This window comes from Squalius cephalus (genome assembly GCF_949319135.1).
Source record: "Squalius cephalus genome assembly, chromosome: 10".
NCBI classification, from domain to species: Eukaryota; Metazoa; Chordata; class Actinopteri; order Cypriniformes; family Leuciscidae; genus Squalius; species Squalius cephalus.
Window position 1 is genome coordinate 40,163,994 of NC_137131.1, and position 19,279 is coordinate 40,183,272.

At 39.6% G+C, this 19,279-nt stretch overlaps 1 protein-coding gene across 2 annotated transcripts in view; it reads right to left on the minus strand.

Annotated features, from left to right (window-relative positions):
- The window catches only part of LOC307165888 (protocadherin-9-like), a 226,988-nt gene that overhangs the window by 86,196 nt on the left and 121,513 nt on the right, over positions 1-19,279 (minus strand). The window lies entirely within an intron of this gene.

Sequence of the window (19,279 nt, forward strand, 5' to 3'; positions counted from 1 at the left end):
GATTCAATTATTGTCATTTGTGAGTCGCTTTGGATAAAAGCATTTAGCATGGTAATATTTTTTTTCTTCAACGATTTATTGATTATTATTATCAACATTCTCATTTTCAGTGCTAAAATATATTATCTATTTTACTTTATTACAATAGTACTCATTACTCCAGTCATTAAATCATTCTAATATGATTATTTACCGCTCAGGAAACATCTGTGATTATGTTGAATGTTGAAAACAGTTGAGCTGCTTCATATTTTTGTGGAAACTGTTATAAAAAAAATAAAATAATAATAATTCAGGATTCTTTGATGAATAGAAAAATCAAAAGAACAGCATTTATTTGTAATTTCTGTAACATTATAAATCACTTGTCACTTTTGATCAGGTTGATGCGTCCTTACATTTCTTTTCCAAGGACCTCAAACTTTTGAACGGTAGTTTATTCTCTGAGTTGCTGTATTGTAGGTATCTGTTGCCGGCTGGTTGGCACCGGCTCTGCCCACAGCGCTGGTGGGCATCAGAGGAACACCACTGCTGGGTTGGCACGGCCCGACCAGAGCGTCCTAGTTCACATGCCATGTGCTCACACTGGGCACAGAGGCTCAAAGCAATGTGAAGGTTCCGGCATCACCGTCGAAAGGGTTTGACAATAAAGCATGCGTGGACCGTCCTGCATCTGCAAGCTTTTGATTGTTCATATATATTTAATGAATTATGCTTAATCCAACATGCCTGGCCGCATAACCTCTCCCACGCAATTACTAGGGAACGATTCCACACATGCAGTTTTAACCAAGTTGCTTTTAAAGAAAATATTTCTGCATTGCTGATCTCAATCACTTGCTAATTTTGAGCATACTCCAAGAAATTCTAATGACATTTCGCAAAGTCCAGTACGGAGCTCTCCGCTAACCTTTCTGAGCGGGAAGTTGTCTTTTTTTGCACCATCTCTGTTGACTGTCTTAGACGACTCTGCTGTAATTATTGGCAAAAGCAAAGGTCAGTCAATCTCAGCGCTATGCAAATGACCTCATTATATAATTTGGAGCATTTCAGAAAGCAAGTGACATTCAATTAGAGGTAAAAAAAGAGAAAAGAAACGCCGAACAGTAGCTTCAGCACGACAGCCTGAGCTACAGAACACTTGAGCTGGACAAACCAGAGCGGCTCTGTTCTCAGATCTCTGGGCTCAGAACTATTTCACTGACATTTTCACCTTTTGACCGCTCGCATCACAAATTCATCGTGCAAGAAAGCATGGGAAATATTTGCTTATAGTAATTAATGGGGGGAAAGTTTCAGGCCAGGAGACAAACTGTCAATTTACCAGTCATCAATAACAAGATAAGCTGTGAAAAATTCTAGAATAAGTTCACAAGTGAAATAAACTCAATCGAGTTGGTGGCACAGTGTTAAATTGAGTCTTTATCAAAGAGACGTGTCTTTTCAACTGCTTGAATGTGTGTGCATATACAGTATGAACACATATTATGTGTGTCTATTAGTTCATCGATAAACTATATCATACCAATTAGCTTGTTTAATGTGGCCAATATTCCATTTGATTTGTCCGTCTGGAGTCTGATAGACACCACTGCAACTAGTCTCACACACCATTTAGTAATATATATGAAGGATATTATGTGCTCTATAAACCACGAGTCCTGTGTAGTATTTTATTCATTTGGGTTCTCCCAAAACCACACGATATATTAATCTCTCATATATATCAATATTATGTGTAGATCACCTTACAGAGTGAAATACTACCCTTCTAACCTGAACGATGTCCCGGTGCGATACGCAAAACGTATTGTGCAAACCAGCATGAAATGAACACAGGTATGCGATCACACAGCTCTATTATAAAGCAGGTGTAATCAATAAAAAATGGACTTTCTAACTGTTTGGTAAGTTTACCCCATTTTTATTATTGATTGCTATTAGGATTTGAAGAGAGTTTCAACCAGTATAACAAAAAGTGCTTATAAAAAAAACCTTGCCTATAGCATCATATCTAGCAAAAAACAGCGTGGTTTATGCAATTTTGCTTCTCATATAAGTATATAGTATCTTATTTTAGGAATGCTTTTACTGAAAAAAAGGACAAATAGGTTTATCTATGTATATTCCTCGTATTAAGCCACCAGAACATAAATATGAGGAATTGTTTTTGTGACAATTCGACATACTGGCTGATCTCGAGGGACACATTGACCTGCACTGTTTATCAAAAACATGCAAAGAAAAACAGCTAAATAATCCCATTTTCAATGGTACAAAAATATATTTTTAATAAAAGGGTGCACAATACAGCGTTATGGCCAGTAAGACATGTGTATGGTACATTTTCTCAAATCCCAAAAAGTTAATACAGAACCCCATGTGCATCCGCCTCACACTGAAAGTCAATATGGGCATATCTCTATGTGTGTGTGTTTGTGCGTTTGCCCAGCAGTCACTCACTGCTGTATTAGCATAAGACCAGCTTAAACCTTCGCCACTGCCAATTTACACGCAATCATGGCTTATCATGCTTGTCAGCCCATATTAGCAGCGTGTTTTTATATTGTAACGGGTCAAACGCGCTGGCGACGGCACCGGCGCCAAGCAAACATAGCCGCTTTCAGCTAAGATGTTTTCCCTCGTCAAAGTACACAGAATCAGTGTCACAGAAGTTTCCCACTCAAAGACGCCAGACCCGATCATGCCGCCCGATTCCCTCACTCGGGGCTCAGGAACGAAGAAAGAAAAAAAAAAAAAGTGGATGCCTCTAAAGCACTTTTCAGAAAAAAGGAGACATCTTTGGCTGCGAGTAAATAGGCAATTACGGCATGCATAAACAAATCAGAGAACATGCAGATCTTTAATGAATTACATTTCCTACATTTCAAGCTTATGTCAGTTTTTCTAAGGAGGAATTTCAGGGCTTGCTTATGAGTGCTTCACATCCAACAGAGTAGCGCTTAATGGATTTGCGTTAAGTCTGGGTTTAACCTAGCCTCCTGCTCGGCAAAAAGTCATCGCCGTCTGAGGACTGTTATCGCGGTTTAGCGGCAGATCAGGTCTCTGTGTAGAGATTAGCACCAGAGTTTGCTGGAACTTTCCAGAGAATGTCACAAAACCTCAGAGCATCTTCCGTAATTCTCTCGGAGGCACAACAAATCTGGCTAGAGTTCATTCCCTGCTGTTCTTAACATGATGAATTAAGTCCGAATCGAGAACATTTCCCATTTTGGGTCAGTATCCTCTTTCCTCAATATGAATGAGGAGATTTTTTTTTTCTTTTTTGCAGTCGGATGCTACATGTCTGAGACATAATAGACTGCTGTTTCTGTCTGGATCTCATGGGACGATTCATTGGCAAGCACACCTTCCGCTTCCTCCATCCCTCAGCGTTTCTCCCCAACAACATCCTTGATTCCCACCGCGGGAAGCATGCTGTCGGAAAACAGCGCTCTCTTTCGCACCTGAATCCAGCCTGTCATAACCAGGTGTGAAATTTACAGGGATAATTTCTGCAACGAAATGAATGTGCAAAAAAACAGCCACTGAAGACATATCTCACCCATAATTTACAGTCGGCCTTTCACGAGCGCAAAATAATCACCTGTGTGGACGTTAAATATGAAATACTTATTTGATTTCGAATCACTTTATAATTTTACCTCTATATTACCTTAAAGCTCCTGCTAAGAAAACACTACGATAACTCAAAATGGATAACGGAGTTGGATGTCGCATGATATAAGAGACGTGAAAGTAGCGTCGGTTTCAGATCCGCAGAACAACATTGCCATGAACAATAGAGATCTTACTTATGCCACAATAACTTTAGCTACTTTTGAACATGAGAATCATGATTTTTGCCTACAGTGTATTTGATTGTTTCCTATTTGAATATACTATTTATTCCTGTGAGGCAAAGCTGAATTTTCAGCATCATTACTCCAGACTTCAGTGTCACATGATCCTTCAGAAATCATTATAATATGATGATTTGCAGCTCAAGAAACATTATTATTATTATCAATGTTGAAAACAGTTTCCCTGCTTTATGTTTTTGTGGAAACCATATTTTTCAGGATTCTTTGATGAACAGAAAGATTGATTTAGAATAGAACTCATTCGTATCATACACTTGCATTTAATGTCGCTTTTGATCAATTTAATGCATTCTTGCTGAATAAAAGTATTCATTTCTTCTTACTTGCCCCTAAACTTTTGAATAGTGAAGGGTCTAACCAATCAAACCATGAACCCCTGATTTGGATAGAAAAAGCTTTTACATCCAGTATGACACGCTGCTTGTTTTAGCTAGGTGGCATTGTGGAGTGTGTGCTTGCTAAACCAACACACACACTTAAAAAAAGAAAAGAAAGCCGTAATAGCGCAATCAGCAAATCACTCAAACACAGTGATTAATATAGCCACACGATGACTCACACGTGTAGGTAGACGCACACATGAAAGAAAAAGGGCAAGATTTTGACAGTTTGAGATTTGGTCTCAGCGTGGACATTTCCATAGTAGCCCCGGTGTGCTTTTCATTTGCAAGACGATTGCTCAGATTCTTCAAGGAAAAAGAGGTAACGTCTACCACCTCACTGCTGCTTCCAATCTCGCACACTTGAGAAAATAATCCAATCCAACAACACCTCATCACCTGCTGAAACAACACGGCTCTTGCGTCTACACAACAACAACACGAGGCAACGCACACAAGCATTCATCACAGCAGCACACAAGATGATCCTACACCACACAACTATGATTAGAAATAGAGAACTGTTCTTACTTTCGCCCCCGGTTTCACAGACAAGGCTTAAGTTAGTCCTGACTAAAATGCATGTTTGAACTGTTTTAATTGAAAGCAACCATAATTTTGTCTCAAGATGCACACGAGCACTTTATAAGAGCTACTTAGATGTCCTAATTAAGGCCTAATCCTGGTTTAATCCAAGCCCTGTTTGTGAAACCGGGCCTTAGTTCTGTTAATGGTTATGAATTATTCTGCCAATGCAACACAGGACAAGAGTATGGCTAGTTTTTATACCGTAACATTGGAAAGTCTGCCATTCACCATCATCTCTGTTCCGTGGTTGTTAATTGATTAAAAATGTGTTCTTAATCTGTCCAATACATGTCCAGCATCAGCACGTTTAAATCCATTAGGTTCTCTCTCTAAATGAATGCAGAAAATCTAGAACTTGCAGACTGAATTGATGAGAGAGAAAAACTGAGCTTTGTGAAAAAATGCAAAGACAATCAAATAAATGCATAACTTGTAATAAAACATAAATATGTGCATGGACTGGCTGCTTGTTATGAGTGACCATATTCAAATAAATAAAATAAAAACACTTTAAATTGTTCAATAGAAAAAGATCAATAAATACATCCTTAAATCCATGCTATTACTTGCTGCTTGTTATACGTGGCCTTATCAAAAAATGATAAAACTAAATAAAACACTACATAGAATAAAACAAAGAACAGTGAATTGACAGATAAATAAATAAACTAGAAGTGTATACCTCAAAACACAAACACAGATTTTCAAAATGGTCAAATCTTCGAACACACTGACGCAATAAGCGAGATCTTGAAGAACCTGCTGAATATGAACTGGACGGTCAGACTCATTAAAACGCATGGCTTTATTATTTACCTGAACTGCACACTTGAACCAATCAAAGGGATTCTCTTTTTAACAATTGCTCAGATGAGATCTGTCATTTATAGTTGTTTATCTCTTTCTGCATCCTCGTGTTTGGCTTTTCTCTGAGGAAAAAAATAGTCAGTTAAACCTGACTGCAAGAATAACTTGGGAGAACTGCCAAGAGTGTTTGTGAAATACTAGATATATAGATACAGTACACACACAGGCACTTTTTTTGAAAGCATCACTGTTGCTGAAGCTCTATACGCGAGAGATATATATCCTGCTTTATGGAGAGAAACAGAGCACCGACACAGTCTGGAGTCATAATAAAAGGCTGTCTGCCCTCTGTTGGTGTGAGTGCGCTACTGCAGCAGATGAAGATGGAAGCTGCACGCTTTACCTTTTGTGGACCTCTTTCTTTCCATCGTCTATTCTTTTTTATCTACTTAAATCACACCATTTTCCCTCCCTCTTCTCTATTATCTAGTCTCGGCTCTCCCTCCACCTCGTTTCCATCTCACATCAGAAGAGAAGGGTTCTGCGTGCAGCGCCGAAGGCCTCGTTCGGTTCGTTCTCTGTAGTGTGGCTCTCAGCGCATGTGTTCTCTCGTAATGATCCCCTTGCTCCTCATTACAGGCAGAGCGCTGTGACCTCCCTCCCATCATACGGGCCCTTTCATTGGCCTCGCCGGCCCGGGCCAATCTGCAGTCATCCGCAGTCACAGAAAACATCTTTAGGATTTTCGTCATCTGTCATAATGAGCTACAGCACGGATGAGGGCGACCGATACACCCCTGCTGCTCACGTTACGTTCTTTTGTAGAGGACAGGACCAGCTCAAAACCTCTTTCATCACACACACACACACACACTGGTCAACGTGTTCATGGAACGGCAGCTTTAAAGAGGGCCAGACCCTCCAAGCCCCCGAAACTGCTCTAACATGCTGAGAGAAAAAGTGAATAAAACATGTGCTGTGCTTGCATTGTGTTTCCATTGAGTGTGCTGCTCAGAGGTCCTCTGGACACTTGGACCTCAGCGTGAAATCATGTGTAGACTCATCCTGGAGGAAATAGAAGAAATGTCCTGGTGGTGTGTGTGTGTGTGTGTGAGAGAGAGAGAGAGAGAGAGAGAGAGAGAGTGAGAAAGAAAGAGAGAGTTTTTTTTAAGCATTTCTGAAGCCTCTCAGTTGCTTAGTGCAACAAAATGTGCAGATTTAAATATATAAGAGTCATTTAGATGAACTTATATGAATGTACGGAATAACTAAATACATGAATTCCCTCAATTGAATTCTCCTTAAAATAAATTACCATGGGGAGTAAGTAACCATAGTTTTTTGCCAGAATAGTTACTTCATTTTAAAATGAAGTAACTTGCTATTAGTCACTTTTTTCCATGATAGGTTGATTTCTCAGCACACCTGCACCCTCAGTTTGTTTACCTTTAATAAGTCAGAGGCTGGGGACAGTTGTTTGTGTGAGGGTATTGTCCCACTGTTTGAGGGAGGTGTTGTTTTTGTCCATACAGTCATCCAGTTTCTATACTGTAAGGAATTTGCTATTTTTATTGATTTGTTTAGCTTGTTTTGCAGTTGTTAGGTGGTTATCCCCTTTATTTTATGTCTTGGTCTATAGATATGGATCTTTCAATGTACACTTCTCTTCAAAAGATTGAGGTCACTAAGTTTTTCTAGTGAAAGGAATCAATATTTTTTTCCAGCATTAAACTGATCAAAAGTGACAGTAAAGATATGAATAACGTTAATATATATATATATATATATATTTATTTCTATTTCAGGTTTCCACAAAAATATGAAGCAGCGCAACTGTTTGCAACATTGATAATAATAATCAAAAATGTTTCTTGAGCAACAAATGATTTCTGAAGGATCATGTGACACTGAAGACTGATGCTGAAAATTCAGCTTTGATCACAGAAATGCATTACATTTTAAAATATATTCAAATAGAAAACAACTATTTTAAATAGCAATACTATTTAATAATGTTCCTGTTTTTACAGTAGTTTTGATCAAATAAATGCAGCCTTGGTGAGCATAAGAGACTTCTCTCAAAAACATTTTAAATGACCCCAAACTAGTAGGGATGTCACGGTACCAAAATTCCAGTAGTCGGTACCGATACCATTAAAATGTTACGGTTTTCGGTACCAATTTCGGTACCACAGCAAAATCTGTTGGAACTATTTTTTCTATTTTATTTAACTATTTGAAAAAAATATTAAATTCAATTCAATGACTTAGCCTACTATTTATGACGGTTAAACGTATGCTGTTTAAACGTAAATATTACTTATAAAAAAAAGTGAAACATAAGCAACCTTCAAATGCACACATTATTATTATTATTATTATTATTATTATTATTATTAGTAGTAGTAGTAGTAGTATTTTTGATTCATGGAGACATAGCTAAATCTACTGTACAGTAGCCTAATACAATTATTTCTGTCAATTTCTTCAAGTTAAACCGAACTTTTATTTTGACGGGTTGCCGTGAAGACCTTTTAGTTTCTGTGTGTGTATGATATGACGATATTTTTTCTCAAATGAAACGGTAAAATGCTCATGAAGTGACTCTCAGAGTGGCTCTGGAGATGAATTTCATCATGTCATCATATCGTGAGGCAGCAGAGACTGAAAACAGTGCGAGCGTCACTCGTGCGTCTGTGTGTGTGTGTGTGAGGTAAATGAAACCGCGCGTCTGCGCCATTCATTCACACAGAGACAAGCAGAACATGCAGGGTTAATATTTAAATAGTCTTTTTGCGGTTTAATATTCACAGACACTATATATATATTGTGGTATATATCGGCTACAGACCGTGCTCCTAGTAAAAAAGTTAGTCTGGAGCCCCGCACTTAGATAAACACGGGGCGACTGAAAGCAGCTGCCTATTACTGGGTGACGAATATACCCGGTACTCGGTACTACCGGTACTACAGAAATGCTGGTATCGTCACATTTTAAAAATTTCAGTACCGACTTGATACCGAAGTACCGGTACTTTTGACAACAATACAAACTATGCATATGGGATATTTTGCCCATTTTATTGTCAAAAACACACAGTTTGAGGTATAAATAACAACTGAAGCAGAAATGGTGCAGGATGTGTAACACACCACTGACCCCAAACCCTAAGAATAGTAAGAGTGATAATAACAGTGGCGTTGGTCAGGCAAGAACCACTAATAGCTGTAGCAAGTGTGGTATTTTAGCAGAAATACAAAGGGAAGTGATTAGCGTTGTTCCCTCTGGGCTAATTGTACTTTGCCACATTCTTGAACCAGAATTTTTCTGCATTCCTTCGCCAACAAGCTCTCTTTATCTTTGTTCTCGCTATACTCTTTTTCCTCTCTGGCGCTGAGCCCAGCTGTGAGCGTCCGGCGCTGAGGACTCAGCGAGTCCTCAACACTGCGGTGTAAAGGCTAGCTCTGAAACCCTCTTCTGATCTGCCTCAAAGCATTAGCTACACGCTAACAGCTCCTCACTGTGTGCTTCACTGTGTGTGTGTGTGTGCGCGCGCTCTCAGTATGGAGTGACTGTAACAACCCGATTATATCTCCAGCAGTGGAGCCAAGAAAACGAAAGAGTTTGAAGCTGCTAGAGCGTCATTCCAGCATATTTTCATAAACCGTACTCCGGTTTGAAACGGTAGGTTCCAATTCTGAATGCTAAACGGTTAAAATGTTGTTCCAGTTGTAGTAAACATGCAATGTTAAACCTAAAACAATCAAAACATACAAGCTGGGTGACCACCTAACCACATTCGTGTGATACAAGACGTTTTCAGCAGGCTAGCGGCTCTATGCACTGCAGTATAGATCAATGTGAGAACAGGCATGTGTGAACAACACATATATCATTTAATATTTCCACACAAGTTTTTGACTGCAAACCACCGCGTGCAAGATGTTAACGTGAGTTTCGCATGCCGAGTAAATATAGCCCTTATTGATTGTGAGCGCACTTCATACGGCGCTAAGTCCATGCAGCGCGATTCAAGAGGTAAAAACTCTAGACCCGCTGAAATAACGCTTATTTGCTCAATGAGAACGTGTTTTAGAGATGTGATGCAAATCGATGCAGTGCCACTTGACTCATTTCTCTCAGTAAGCCGACAGGCCAGACAATGGCTCAGCTCTTTTGTTCTATCTCTCCTTCTCTCTCATTCACCGCTATGGTTCCTGTAAGTGCCTCTTTACCTTAAGCTATTATTGCCTGTGAATTTACTCATAATGCTTCTGCATGCACTCTGTTGAAATATACAACTATATCTACTACTGTAGATGCACTGAAGACGGCCGAGGCGCTCTGTACTGCTGACGGACTGATTTGTTCCTCTTACCCTTCCTCTTACTTATTCCCCCCTTCTGTTTTAGCACTACCATCTGTCTTGTTTCCCTCAGAGAGAGTGAAAAGGTTTAAAGATCTGGAAGAGCGTCTGCATCTTTCAATCTGCAACACCGAGGCACATTAGCATATCACGGAGTCAGTGGCGGACGTACAGTATGAGGCACATCAAGACACAAAAATCACACTGTTTCCACTGTAGTCAACGAAGCTGCAAGCAGCCGACGTGAAACACTTTTTGTTCTTGATGCTACGGCAGCTGCTTTGTTTCCCTCAATATGTCTAAAATATGATTTTATTTACAAAAATCATGGGTGACTTAAAGTGTGCGCACATAATGCCGACTCTCAGTACTAAATTGAGCTATTTTTGCTGCTTATTGTTAAAGAGTCAAATACACACAAAATAATGTCAATATGCCGGTCTTGGCGAGCATTTAGGTAAACACATCAGTTCTTAAAGTGACAGCAGCCTAATATACCTGCTGCAAAATTATGAGATAATATAAAAAATACGGCAGTTTTCCCCCATGGTACTGATGTCAAAATTGCTGAGTGGCTAGTAACTTCGGAAAACCACTAGCCACAGTGGCTGGTAAGCAGGCCCAAAACATTTAATGGATATTGTTATTAACGTATAATCTTATTACCGTTGCCAAATTCTAGCTTAGAGCTGATTGGTTCTTTATTAGTGACACCGTGCAAGTATTTTGCTCCTTACAGTATAGAAACTGGATGACTGTATGGACAAAAACAACACCTCCCTCAAACAGCGGGACAATACCCTCACACAAACAACTGTCCCCAGCCTCTGACTTATTAAAGGTAAACAAACTGAGGGTGCAGGTGTGCTGAGAAATCAACCTATCATGGAAAAAATAACCCCATCAAACAACAACAACAAACATCCATCCTATTCCATACCTCAGCGATGAAAAGGCCAGAGTCTTCAGAAAAGGTCTGTGCTTCTGTCTATTTCCTCTTATTTATTTTTTTCTCCAAGCAGAGACCTGGGGCATGAGGCAATTTCATAACGGCCTGAAATATTGCAAAGGCCTCTTTACTGAGGTTAAACGGCGTACAATGGGCGCTCTCGTGCTACACAAATACCGCTCGACATGCTGAGGTTGCCTCTCTCTCGCTCTGAGGAGACTGAAGCAAAGGCTCTGCTGCAAAAGAGATGCAGATAGGATGTGTCAGGAGTTCCTTGAATGACAAGCCATCATCTGAAATGGGCCATGACACGAGGTGAAGCAGCAGTGCTCTTGGAGAGAAGTGCTGCACCCTACGCTGCTTTGCTCTTAACCGCCCTACAAAGAGATGTGGTCAGAGAAGGAATGCATCAGAATGATGGAGATCCGCTTTGACACATTCCGAACTCTCGCACTGGATGCCCTCAGAGTCTGAGCCGAGGGGCTTCAGGGTTCTGTCTCTGTTCCAAACGACCACATAACGTTCTGGATTTGCAAGGGCTTTGACTCTCTCTAGCCTGGTCTTGAATGCAAAGGACTTGTTCTTTTCAGAGGAGCAGCAGCGCTGGAGAGAACGAGTTCTGGAAGTGTTTTCTTTTTTTTTTTTTTGCTTTAAGCAGGGCTGTCAATTAACTGAATTGACCACTCAAATTGAATGAATTAAACTAAATTAAATCAATGTAATCTCTTTTTAAGACAAGAAAACGACTAAATAACATGCGTTTGTGGAATTATTTTTTGTGGATACTTTATAATGATGGATGGATGGATGGATGGATGGATGGATGGATGGATGGATGGATGGATGGATGGATGGATGGATGGATGGATGGATGGATGGATGGATGGATGGATGGATGGATGGATGGAACAACCGACAGACAGACAGACAGACAGACAGATAGATAGATAGATAGATAGATAGATAGATAGATAGATAGATAGATAGATAGATAGATAGATAGATAGATAGATAGATAGATAGATAGATAGATAGATAGATAGTCTGTCTTAAAAATATTTAAATAGTATTGCTAACTTCTGTTTGGAAAAGAAAATGAAAGGATGTTTTACTTCCAGAACCTGACTGTTGTGCTCTATGGGCTGAACAGTGTTTAACTGGGAGCAGACCCTCAGTTAGGCCCTTTATGAGAACATGCCCTGACCCGGCCGTTCCCACCCGTCCAAATCAGCAGCACCTGAAAAGGGCAGGCAGACGGCTGTCTAATGGAAATGGATTGAATTTGCGAAGAGGTTGAGAGAGTGAAGGGGAGATGCACAGGAAGGAAAGAAAGGCAACAAGAGGAAAATGGATCCTGACACTGGGGATGACACGTCCACCAAATGTCACTGCACTCGCTCCGGCCAGCGTCCCGAAAACAGGAACGCACATCAGACCCAGACAGACTGAGATTACGAGAGAAAAAAAGCGTCCAAGGAAAGGAGAGTATGACAAAAATACAAGTCGCAAACACAGCACAAGAGAAGGCAAGGAGAGACAGAGAGGAGCGTTTTCACACTGAAGCGCCTGTCTCCCCTAGCGATGAAGGGATAATGTAGTGTTTAGTGTTGCCAGGTGCTAAACCTATTTGCTTACAGAAAAGCAGAATCACGTCTCCCACCCTAATTCGCCGGCTCACGCACAGGGCCGATGGCGACGTGGGGAACCCGAGCAGCCGTGGCAACCTGACGAGCCTGAGATTGAAAGAAAGCTCAATTATATTGCTATTGGCAGTCGAACATTTGCAACCCGTCACATGGAGCGTTGTATAGGATTAGCATTGACAAACTGCTGCTTTTCCTGGCCGTCTACCCAGTTTCCTCCTGGCTTCCATTATCAGATAGGGCGGGGGGGGAGGGGGTGGGGGTGGTGGGTGTTCGGCACATCTGCCAGCCTATTAGGGAGGTAAAACGGAACGAGTCATTTGTATGGATGGATGTTGTTCGCACAGCTCCCTGCAAATCGGCACATGCGAACATGTTAGAGTGCCCGCGGACATCTCTTCGCTCGTATAATAAGTGTAATCTGCATCTTTCCGCAGGCAAGCACACCTCTCCAGAACCATAATCGCAGGGATTGAACGTAATCCAGTTTAGATAGACAGTCACAGCAAACGTTAGATACTCACTCACGTTCCTTTTCTCTACATTTATTAACTTCACCTCGAGTAATTTTACATCAAAGTACTTCCTCTCATATGATTATTTTCTCTTGTTAGGCCACATTTATAAAACACTATCAGAATAAATATACAGTATGCACAAACATATCTATTCTCTATAAAACATGTGTAGCGAAACTCATTCTGTTAAACCTAATTAGCCAGGGCTCGGCATTAAACCTTTTCATGTGCTTGTCCTCCAGACAAGTAAATCTGTCATTCACTTGTCCGAGTAAAAAAGTTGCATGTCCGGAATTATTTTATTTTTGTGTGTGTGTTGTAAATATAATTTATTCTGAAGCAATATTCTCATCAGTGTTCAATCAGCTTTGATATATTTAAATCTGCTAATTGCAATATATGCACCTTCAAAGGGCAACTAAATCAGAATCATTCTATTTTTAGTGGTTCCCTATATTATTATTATTATTTATTTGTAATTGACTTTCTAATCAGGCTACTTGTCCGGTCAGGCAAGTAAAATTATCTTTTACTTGTCCCTTCAAAAAATCCACTTGTCCCGGACAAGCGGACAAGCGTTAATGTCGAGCCCTGAATTAGCACATGTGAACATTTCCAAAGTGCATTCAAGTGCTGATCTCTGAATGGAGTACCAGGAAAAAAAGCAGCACAACTGTTTTCAATATTGATAATAATCAGAAATGTTTCTTGGGCAGCAAATCAGCATATTAGAATGATTTCTGAAGGATTGTGTGACGCTGAAGACTGGAGTAATGATGTTGAAAATTCAGCTTTAATGATGTTGAAAATTCAGCTTTGCATCTCAGGAATACATATTATTTTAAAATAACATTTAAATAAAAAAAAATATTTCACAATTATATTTATTTACTGTATTTTAATCTAATAATGCAGCCTTGGTGAGCATAAGAGACTTCTTAAAAATATATTTTGAATGGTAGTTTAAGTACAGAACAATGTTTGATAGGACGTCAAAAAGCCACGTTCATACAGATTATTTCATGTTGCTGTTGAAATGCAATATAACAAAATGCAACCTGCATTCAAAACTAATTTGCACCTGTAAACATTCCCAATGTTTAATCCCAAATGATATTTCAGAGCAGGTCTCTGAATAAAGTACCGTCAATTATTCTTCCTCAGAATTGCATTATTCCAAATTCAAATATTCCATCACAACAGCATCTCATCCCGTCATGTGGTTGGCATGAGAGCTTTACAGGAGCAAGTGGAAAAAAATAACATCACTTATGCAGGCAGTGGAGTTTCCGCGCAGGCGGCCATCTCCGGGAGCCGTGATGATGAAGTGGAAATTCGTCACAGGGCTGCCCAAGCGGGCACGTGCCGTGAAGAGACCCTGTGTGCAGGCAACGATAGATGCATATGTATGCGAGCGGCCCGCACAGCAACGAAGCGTTCACGCAAAACAAGCCAATCCGCTGAGATGCGGTGAGGGGAACCGCGCTTCGCTTTGGAAGTCAGGGGAAGCAGAGGACTTCATGCTCAGATGATTATTATGTGGGTTGACAACTGGAAACACTTTAAGAACATGTGCAGTATATGTATGCAGTGTACTTTATTCTACTAACCTTGTAAGATGCAAGAAATGCTTGCATGCCATACTATATTACTGTTATTATGGCTACATTTACAGATCCTAATGCACAGACATTTTGACAGTCTGTTTAAATGAACTTCTTGCTCATGGTTTTTAAACTGAATTTAAGAAATAGATTTAAGTCATAATGAAATCAAAATGGACACTTATTATTGTGTTAATGGAATTTTGCAGTGTTTATTATAAATGATTTATCCGTGCACATCATTATTTTTTACAGAATGTGCCTCATAATCTAATCAAAATATACTCTTTGCGACATTTCTTCTCTGATGACGTGTTTACCGGTGTGAGGGCGGGGCAACCTGTCACTCACATGAGATCGACCAATAGCAAACCACAACCATCCAATCAATTCCCCATGGACAAAATCCATTTCACTTGGATATGTGTCACAATAGGTAAGAAAAGACTATTGCAACATCTCATGCCGACTTTAAATATAATACAATTGAGATGGTCTAATCAAATTAACTGAAATATTTAATAAACAAGTCCACAAGGAGCATGGGAATTGAATGAATGACAATAAACAAACAAAATGCATATAATAATATGACTTGATTCAGGAATTCCCATGCATTCAGTCTGTCACGTAACAGTGAGAGAACAAACAAGGAACTAGACATAGTTATTTTAGAAATCAATTATTAAATACTAAGACCCACATTTGAAATCTCAGTGTTTTTGCTGCTTACACAGATTCAACAAGATCCATTCAGTGGCAGATGTCTACGATAGCATCTGAACCGGTTGCCGGTGTAAAAGCGAGCGATGACTCAGCAGACGTCATTACTTATGTGTGGGTCAGGTCTGCAACCCATCGCCACCGTCTCCAAGGACAACGAGCTGCTATCTTCAAGGACAAACTAAATACCCACTTGCTTTACTATTATCTCTGAAACAGCGCATGAGTGTTATTACCCCGGCCTGAGCCAAATGACACGGTTTGACCTGCCATTCGCTGATTGCTCGGGAAGTAAGCAGACTTCCCGCAGTGACAGATTGTGTCCTCCTCGACATGAATGAGCTCCTGAACCTCAAATAAATAACAGGCAGATTACAGGTCATAAACGGCTCCTCACCTCTAGCCTCAGGTAATGAGAAACCAACTTTTAAAAAAAGGATTCATTTTGCTGCACAAGAAATACAATTGATTCCTGCCTTAATAATTAATTTTATGGTCAATGATCTTAGCAACCGTAATTTCTGTTGGGCCTAATCATCTGGAAAATAAAAATTGCCCAGACCATTTTCTCCATTTGTTTGGTTGCCAAGCAGCCAGCAAATTTTCCCTCAAACCCGCAGTGTGTGACATGATCCCACCGCCTGCGTGTTGCCATGTGTCTGTGCAGCATGTTTTTGAGAGAGAGACTCAGCATATTGGTCTATGCATTGCAATTATACTCATTTCCAAGCACTGGAGGGCAAGAAAACAAGCAGGAAATAGATGATGTAGAAACACCACCATTATGTTGTCTCTGAAGCACGCAAACACTTTTCTGAAACAACAAATGTTTCCTATGTGTTCGACACCCCCAGCCCCAATAAGATGTGTATCTTTAACAACACAATGACATATAAATAACTAGTCTGTAATTAGACTGTTTTAAATTTCACTAAACACGCAAATGTAAATTTTAAAGACCGGTTTATAAAAGTTCATTTTCAGTCTAAAATAATCTGTGGTTCATTAATTCGAGCTGATTCAGTGAATTCAGATTCAGACTGATGACACCTATGTTCAATTCAGTCTGAATTGCTAATCAGAGATGTGTTTCCCGAAAGCATCGTTAGCCAACGAACATTCGCAAACAGCATCGCAAAGTTGTGGTTGGAACTACAGCGGTTGACCTGTGGTTAGAAGCATAGTTTCTTGTTAGTATGGCATGCGCTTGCTAACCCAACACACACACTTAAAAAAGAAAATCGTTTATGCTCTTGAGCAAATAAGCAAGCTAACATGCAGTACCATTCTATAGCTTTCATTACAAATATATGCAAATTCCATTCAACGTCTTTTAGTTCAAGAGAATTAAAGCACCATTTTTAAAGAATGCGTACATGATCTGGTACGACAGGGTTTTATTTAGCAAGGACTCAATAAATTGATGTTAAGTTATTAATATTGTTATAGATTATTTCTATTTCACACACACAAACGTTAGATAGAAGTTTGTCACGGTTGGTTTGGGGTTTTGTTTCATTTCTTTTATTTTGTAGTTTGGTTCCTGGTTCTTGTCATGTGACCACCTTGCCCTCATGTGATCATGTCTTGTGCTTTCCTTGTCTTATGTGTCATGATCTGATTGGTTCCCTTGTTTCATGCGTCTTGTTCTCATTGGTTGTTTTTGTCATGTGATCCCTATAGTCCTGTATTAAAGCCCTTTTGTTTGCCATGTTACCATGTTGTGTTGAAGTACGTATGCCGTTCCATGTTTCCATTTGCCAGGTCTGTTCATAGTCAAGCTTTGTTCGTGGTTTGTTTCATGTTTTGGATTTTGTTTATACTTTGTTTCATGTTTTTGGATCTTTGGACAGTAAATAAACTGCACTTGGGTTCTCTTCACCATCATCTTCATCTGCTTCGTTACACTCATGCGGTTCATATATGTTGCTGTAAAAAAGCAATATACTGTAGATGGAAGTGGCACATGTTACATGTGCATATGCTGCATTCACTCCGATGAAACATTTGATTCCAGCATCAACACACAAATACCTCTAATGGACTCCTTCCCAAAATTAGAGGCTGTCAACCATTTAATGGCCATCATTTTTCTTGCATCAGTGACTTTGAAAGCCAATCATGACTGGGAGAGGCATGTCAGGAAAGCAGGAATGGACATTTATGTGCAAAAATCCATACCTACTAATTGCAGGGGCCAAATGGACTCTAGCGCTCAACTGAAGTCAGTTTTCTAACATGTGATTAGGTATGTTTCCAAATGTTAAAATATTTTTCAGAGGTCAGAAGACTTGAAAAAAATTTGAAATATATTCGATAAGTAGCTAAATGCTGTTTATTCTTACTGCATACACTGAATATAATCAAAAGGGTGAAAAGTATATAAACTGTAAAAAAAAAAAAAAAAAAAAAAAAACAGCCTTAAACTGAGCTGTGCTCATGCAAACTTTCTCACACACAAACAGGTATTCTGCTACAGATGTAATCTAGTCTTTCATATACTGTAATCACTGTCACATTTTCTACTGGATTCAAGGTCTATGGAAAGACCTTAAAAAGGACTCAAAAAACGAAGGATCATTAAAAGTTCTGAACAACTACAAACCAGAGGAGTTTTTAAAGGGGTCACATACATTTTTCATTTATTTCTTTGTTCTCTCTACGGTCCACTTATAATCTTAGTATAGTTTTGTTTGCTTGTTTTTGTGCCAAAAACCCATAATTTAGTTTTCCATGGCCGCTCCTCTCTGACCCTTTGAATCAAATGGGCTGTTTTCATGCTGTGCCTTTAAGATCCCTATTTAAATTGCCTCTTCACATGTAAAATGAGCAAGAGAACTTTTCTGCATCCTGCTGTTGGGTCCAAGTTGCTGTTACTCCATTACTTCGGGTTTCTGATGTCAGAAATCACAGTACTGTATATCAGAACGAGACGTTTTTGCAGCTTTTGCTTGGTCTTTTGGACTGGGGAAGATTTTCTTTTTGAAGTTATTAAGATTTGATTTAGAAACATCAAGGAATATCTGATTTCTCCATTCTCTCTGGCTGGCTTATTACTGATTGTACTGAATCCAGTGGATCCTGCCAAAACATCCCCTGGCATAACAATAATGTTTCGATTCTGCCAAATCAAATCAGTTGAATATGCAATAACAAGTCATCTGGAATTTGTGCAATGAAACAGTTTTAATATAGAGGCATGTTGGATTCATATCGTTTTCATACCGATTCCATAGTGTTTCCCATTTCATCAGCTCATCTAAATGTTCATAATAAACCGTTTTCTATATAATTCATAAAATATAATTGCATGCAGCATGCCTCGGCCCTTGATAATTGTCCCTAATTAAAATCAAGCTTTGCAGCTCATTATGGGCCCGATTTTCAGCGACTTATAAAAGGCCGACCGACACAACACATGAGATAACCATAGAGCAGGCACCTCCTAAAACAATTACAATGTCATGATAAGAAATCAAAAGGAATGATCTCAAAATCCCATGCTATGTCATGCAGTTAATCCAGCCCCCTTTGCAAACATCTTAGCGTCTAATGTAGCGGCGTACTGTATATAAAATTCTGCCTCAGGCCTTGCATCCCAGCCAAAACAACTTAATGGATTAATTGGGCAACCAACAGAGTTAATTAGGCCTTGGGGGTTATGATTCCACCCTATGTCAACTCTTGCTTCAGTCTCAACAGCCCTGCTGAGCAACCGCCACAATTAGCAGAGATGTTGTGTCGGTGTCCATGAATTAGCAGGAGGAGGAGAGATCTTGGCCAGGGGAAGACGAATAGAAGGAGGTTGAGGAAAAA